The 5,827-nt window shown below is 40.6% G+C and overlaps 1 pseudogene; it reads left to right on the forward strand.

Annotated features, from left to right (window-relative positions):
* The first annotated feature begins 577 nt into the window (after positions 1–577).
* LOC139262005 (protocadherin alpha-C2-like) lies at positions 578–3,020 on the forward strand (annotated as a pseudogene).
* The last annotated feature ends 2,807 nt before the right edge of the window (positions 3,021–5,827 follow it).

Consider the following 5,827-nt stretch of genomic DNA (forward strand, 5'->3'; position numbering starts at 1 on the left):
TTTAATGTTATTTTAAATATAATTTAAAAATAGACTGACATAAACAGAGGTCTGACATGGAACTGCGTGGGGAAATGTTAACTTGCGTTTACGTTCATTTGGTACAACTTAAATAACGGTTAATTATTATAAGCAATATTTACATATAGGCTTGAAATGAACATATACTATTGATAAATAAAAATATAAAATATATGACTGGAATGCATGTTCGCGATTTTTGCTTGAACATTTTTAAATATAAAACAAAGCAACACGAGCCTGCTTTAAGAAACACTTGTTGCAGTTATTGTTTCAGGCTCTTTGCGGCGCTGTCCACCAATAGGAGCTGAGAGACTGTGAGAGATCTATCGCCTCCCTCATCATCGAATTCAGAGTAGAATCGCAGGGACCGAGACAGAATGACTCCGTTTGCGCATTGCAGCCGCATTAGAAACATTGCCAAGCTAGCAATTGTACATTTGTGGGCGAAATATCGGTATTTCGAAGCAAGAAAATTCATATTTTATGTTGAGATGAAGTGGCGAGTGAAACGATTGTGAAAATTTTTTAACTGCGTCGAAAGAAATTCAGAGGAATGGCGAATACATCCAGCGGCGGGGGGTGTTTGTTGTTGCTGCTTCATGTCTCGGACCCGGTTTTCGGTCAATTTGGTTACTCTGTTCCCGAGGAGCTGGAGATTGGTGCCTTTGTTGGAAATATCGCTGGAAATTTAAGGATAAACTTTCGAGAATTATCAGCTCGGACATTTCAACTGCTCTCTGAAGATGGAAAGCAATATTTCGAGGTAAATACGGAAAGTGGGATTTTAATTACAAACGAAAGAATCGACAGGGAAGTTCTACTTGCACCATGTCTTTAGAACTAACGGTGGAAAATCCTTTCGAAGTACATCGTCTTGAAGTGGAGATATTAGATGTAAATGATAACTCACCGATTTTCCCAAAAATTAGATTGTCATTACAGGTCACAGAGTCAGTTGCACCAGGATCGCACTTCCCTCTGGAGACCGCGCACGACCTTGACGAGGGTACCATCAGTATCAGCGCATACCACATTAGTGCAAATGAGCAATTCGACCTGAAAATGCGGACAATAAACGATGGTCGCAAAATCGCCGAGCTGTTCGTTGTGAAACCCTTCGATCGCGAACAAAAATCATCCTTTGAGCTGGTATTGTCGGCTGTTGATGGTGGAATCCGGAGAAGGACTGGCACAGCTCAGATTATCATTACTGTAGCGGACGCCAATGATAATGACCCGATCATGAAATATACAGGACCAGTGTGATAGAAAACATACCCAAGGGTACTTTGGTGATCAAACTAAACGCAGCTGATTTGGACGAAGGTGCAAACGCTGCGATCAAATATTCATTTAGTAATTACGCTTCAGACATGGTGCGCGAGTTGTTTAGGTTGGATGCGGAAAGTGGCGAGATCAGAGTTCAAGGTTTACTGGATTTTGAAAAATCAGAAATTCATGAACTTGCGGTACAGGCTGTGGACAGCGCTCCATATGTGGGATATGCCAAACTACTTGTCAGAATAGTTAACGTGAATGATAACGCCCCCGAGATAAAACTGAACTCATTAACTGAAATAGTACCAGAGAATGCGATACCGGGTACTCTGATTGCTGTATTTAGTGTCACCGATCAAGATACTGGGGAGAACGGACACGTTCGATGCCAGATTGCAATGAATGTGCCATTCAAGCTTAAATTGACTTTGAATAATCGCTATAACTTGATAACCACTAATGTCCTAGATCGTGAAACTACTGCACTTTACAACATCTCCATTTCTGCTTGGGATGCAGGGTCCCCCTCTCTGACTACGGTCAAAACCATCGTGGTTAATGTTTCTGATCTAAATGGCAATGCCCCACAGTTTACAGAGTCCACATATAATGTTTACCTGATGGATAACAACATGCCACGTGCATCTATATTTTCTGTTAACGCTCTGGATCCTGATTTGGACAAAAATGGGGACGTCTCCTATTTGATGCTGGAGAATCAGACACAATACGTACGTGCCTCTGCTTATTTTAGTATTAACTCGAAAAGTGGCACCCTTTATTTGCTGAGATCCTTCGACTACGAGGAACTGCAGAATTTCCAGATCAAAGTTCAAGCTCAGGATGCTGGGACTCCGCCATTGAGCAGCACATCTATGGTCGGTATTATTATACTGGATCAAAACGACAATGCCCCGCTTGTTACCTCACCATTATCGTGGAACAGCTCAGTGACACTTGAGATAGTACCCCACTCAATATATTCAGGATACTTGGCGACCAAGGTAACAGCTAATGATGCAGATTCCAGTCAGAACGCACGGCTTATTTATAAACTCATTGAAGCCACTGATAGCAGTCTCCTCGCTGTGGGTCTTTACTCCGGAGAAATCAGAACAACTCGAAGGTTTACTGAACAAGACGTCACTAAACAAAGGTTGGTTGTCTTGGTGAAAGACAATGGACAACCGAGTTTGTCAAGCACGGTCACAATCCTGTTTTCAATCCCGACGAACTATACTGAACATTTTACTCAACATATAGACCATCCCAGGCAAGTTGAATATTTATCGGATATAAATATGTAGTTAATAATAGTTTTTGGAACAACGAGCTTCATATTTTTTGTAACAATAATCTTGCTGGTCTTCCTGAAGTGTAAACAAGAACGGAATCGCATTCGTCACCGCAGTCCTATAAGGTGCTGTTGTTGTATATGACAGAATACGAATGATATCTTTACTCAGAGATCTCTACCAAACCAATCTTTTAATTATTATGGAACTGCTCACACTCTCCCTGTTTCCGAAACATATCGTTACATGGCTCGCTTGTCGCTGGAATCATCGAAGAGTGATTTTGTGTTCATACAGTCCTGCCATCCGTCGTTAGCTCTAAGTGACGTCACTGTTGATGACAACGCCATGAGAATGGAATCCATGGAGAAGTCATATATTGTGCCTGATGGGTAATGTACTTCCCACAGGACCTGAAATATTATGCAGTCCAATTCAAGAATAAGTTATGTGAATATTAACCATTCGCGGCAAATTTCAAATGCAGTAATGAAATTTATGCCTGTCAAAAGCTGCCCCTTTTGTGATTTCCTGAGTATTATGTTTACTTTTGTTTGAGTAACTTATCGGTTTCAAGTTTTTACCAGATCTGACATAAAAGCAAAATGTCACCAATAATTGTAAGGCATCATCCCATAGCATCATTTTTCGCAGATTTTATCATCCAATAAATGTTTTCCATTTACATTTGATTGCGAAATAACTTTATTTCTGTAGCTAAACTCCTTACATTGCGTTTTGCTCACAACATTTTGAGGATTATCGCACCTGCATTAATCGTAGAATCATAAGAAAATTAATCAACTGTAATAATAGCGTCTGAATTGAGATTAATGTATGTTGGCATAATCATACATTGACGCTTGTGCGCGATTTTAATCGTATGTTATGGAGTCCTTACACCCTGTCGAAGCATTCGCTTCAGCATCAAATCAATCTTTAAAGGAGCAAGGTGATTAACATTTGAAGCATAGAAATATACAGGGTTATTTGGAACTGGTAAGTCAATAGGAGTAATTTAGATCGATGTAAATCAACAGTACGCACGCAATTGACTCAAGGACCTTGTTAGGTGCACAGTGGACGTCTATGTTCCTTGATGGGCAAAAAATGCTGCCCTTGCGAGCGGCGTCCACGTCCCAGGAAAGTAGAAAGAATGTCACAATATGAATGATAGGCGTATTTATGCTCTGGGACAATTGGCATAGTGGCCAAATGCAGCGCCATGCAGTGAAGCATCCTTGTTTGATATATGAGGTTGGGTGACATATAAAGTTAGAGGAAATGGCTCACACACACATCAGAAAGTGGTAATTTAGTCGTGTATTTTTATTCGTTCCAGGGAGAGGATGTCCCCAGATCCCTGAAGGTAACAAGCCAGGTTAAGAATGTATACGGAATACTTGCCATTATTAGCTGAGGTATAGAATACAAGAACAAGAATGTTTTGCTTGAACTGTATAAATCCAGTATTAATGAACTGTATTATGCCACAGGTAGCGTACAGTGTGCAATTCTGGTCACCATATAATAGGAAATATGTGAATGTATTGAGAGTGTAGTTAGGAGATGTACCGACGTTGCCTGGACTGGAGCATTTTAGCTATGAGGAAAGATTGCATAGGCTGGGGTTGTTTTCTTTGGAATCGAGGAAGCTGAGCGGAGACCTTACTGAGATGTATAAAAATAAGAGAGCCCTAGATACAGTGGTTAGGACGTACCTATTTCCCTTAACTGACGGATCAACAATCCTCTTAAATAGATTTAAAATAATTGGTAGATGGGTTAGAGGTGATTTGAGGGAACATTTCATTACCCAGAAGGCGCTGGCATCTGGAATCACAGTCTGAAAGGGTGGTAGCGGCAGAAATCCTCACCACATTTAAAAAGTACTTGGATGTCCAACTTCAAATGCTACGGACCATGGTCTGGAAAGTTGGATTAGGCTGGATAGCTCTTTGTTGGCTAGCGGGGAAACAATGTGCCAAAATAGCCACATTCCATGCTGTAAATTTCGAAGATTCTATTTCAGAGTCGTTGGCAAGGACGTACAGCATTCATTGCCAATATTCAATTGCCAGTAAGAAGGTGGTGGTGTGTTCTAGCAATATAGAAATTAACAAAGAGCTGCAAATAAAATATAATGGGCTGCAAATAGGAACACAGACGAGGTCACAAATCACAGAAAATGCTGGAAATAATCTATAGGACGTGTGAAGAGATAAACAAAGTGAATATTTTAGGAACCTGCACAGCAGTGTGAAGGGACCGTTCCAAACGTGGCACCCTGGACCAATATCCAATCACCACCAACACTTCTTCACTTCCAATGGCGCCTTACCGTGCATCCACAGGAGAAACAAAACATGGCCTTTTTACATCCACCCTTCACATCCAAAGCTCAAAACACGCCTTCCAGGAGAAACAGCGATTTACTTGTACTTATAAAAATGTATTACACCATATTTGCTTCTCATAATGAGTGCACCTCAACACTTTGTGTACCATCTCTGTGCAATCCGCAAGGATGATGCTGAGCTTCCAGTCGACCGTCGTTTTATTTCTCCGTCCTGCTCCAACTCTGACCTCGCTGCTTTTGGACTCCCAAACTTTTCCAACGAAGGTCAAAGTAAGCTCGGGAGCAGTACCTCATCTATCGATTACGCAAACTTGGAGTCAACATCTAGTTCAACATTTTCGATCATAACCACCACTCCCATTTTTTAGGACAGCAGCTATTGGTCATGATTCTGCTGATGGAATTGGAACCTCCTGTAGACCCATCTTTTTTTTCTTCCTTCTTCAATTACGATTCCTTTTTGCCTTTCACAATCACCGCTTGTGTAACTCAATCCCTCCTACAAATCAACCTATTACAGACTTTGTTTTATTTATTTCCTTCACTCCCTCTTTTCATGAATCCAGTCTTGCTTAAAACCTATTGCAATTGTAACATTTCCTGAAAAACAACATCGACCCGAAATGTTAACTTCCTTTGTCTCTTCATAAATGCTGCCTGAATGCTGAGTATTGCAAGCATAACAGTTTTTATTTAAGATTTGCAGAATCTGCAGCATTTTGTTTTTGTATTAAGGTTATTGGGCACCTAGTAAAGGGAGTGTTTATGGATATTATCGTAAACAAATAATTGGAGATTTGGGTATGTTTATAAGGCTGGTAATGAAATGCCACTGGTCCCTGGGATTTAGTACAAAAGCAAGGATGTTATG

Source organism: Pristiophorus japonicus, chromosome 4 (genome assembly GCF_044704955.1).
Source record: "Pristiophorus japonicus isolate sPriJap1 chromosome 4, sPriJap1.hap1, whole genome shotgun sequence".
Taxonomy (NCBI): Eukaryota; Metazoa; Chordata; class Chondrichthyes; family Pristiophoridae; genus Pristiophorus; species Pristiophorus japonicus.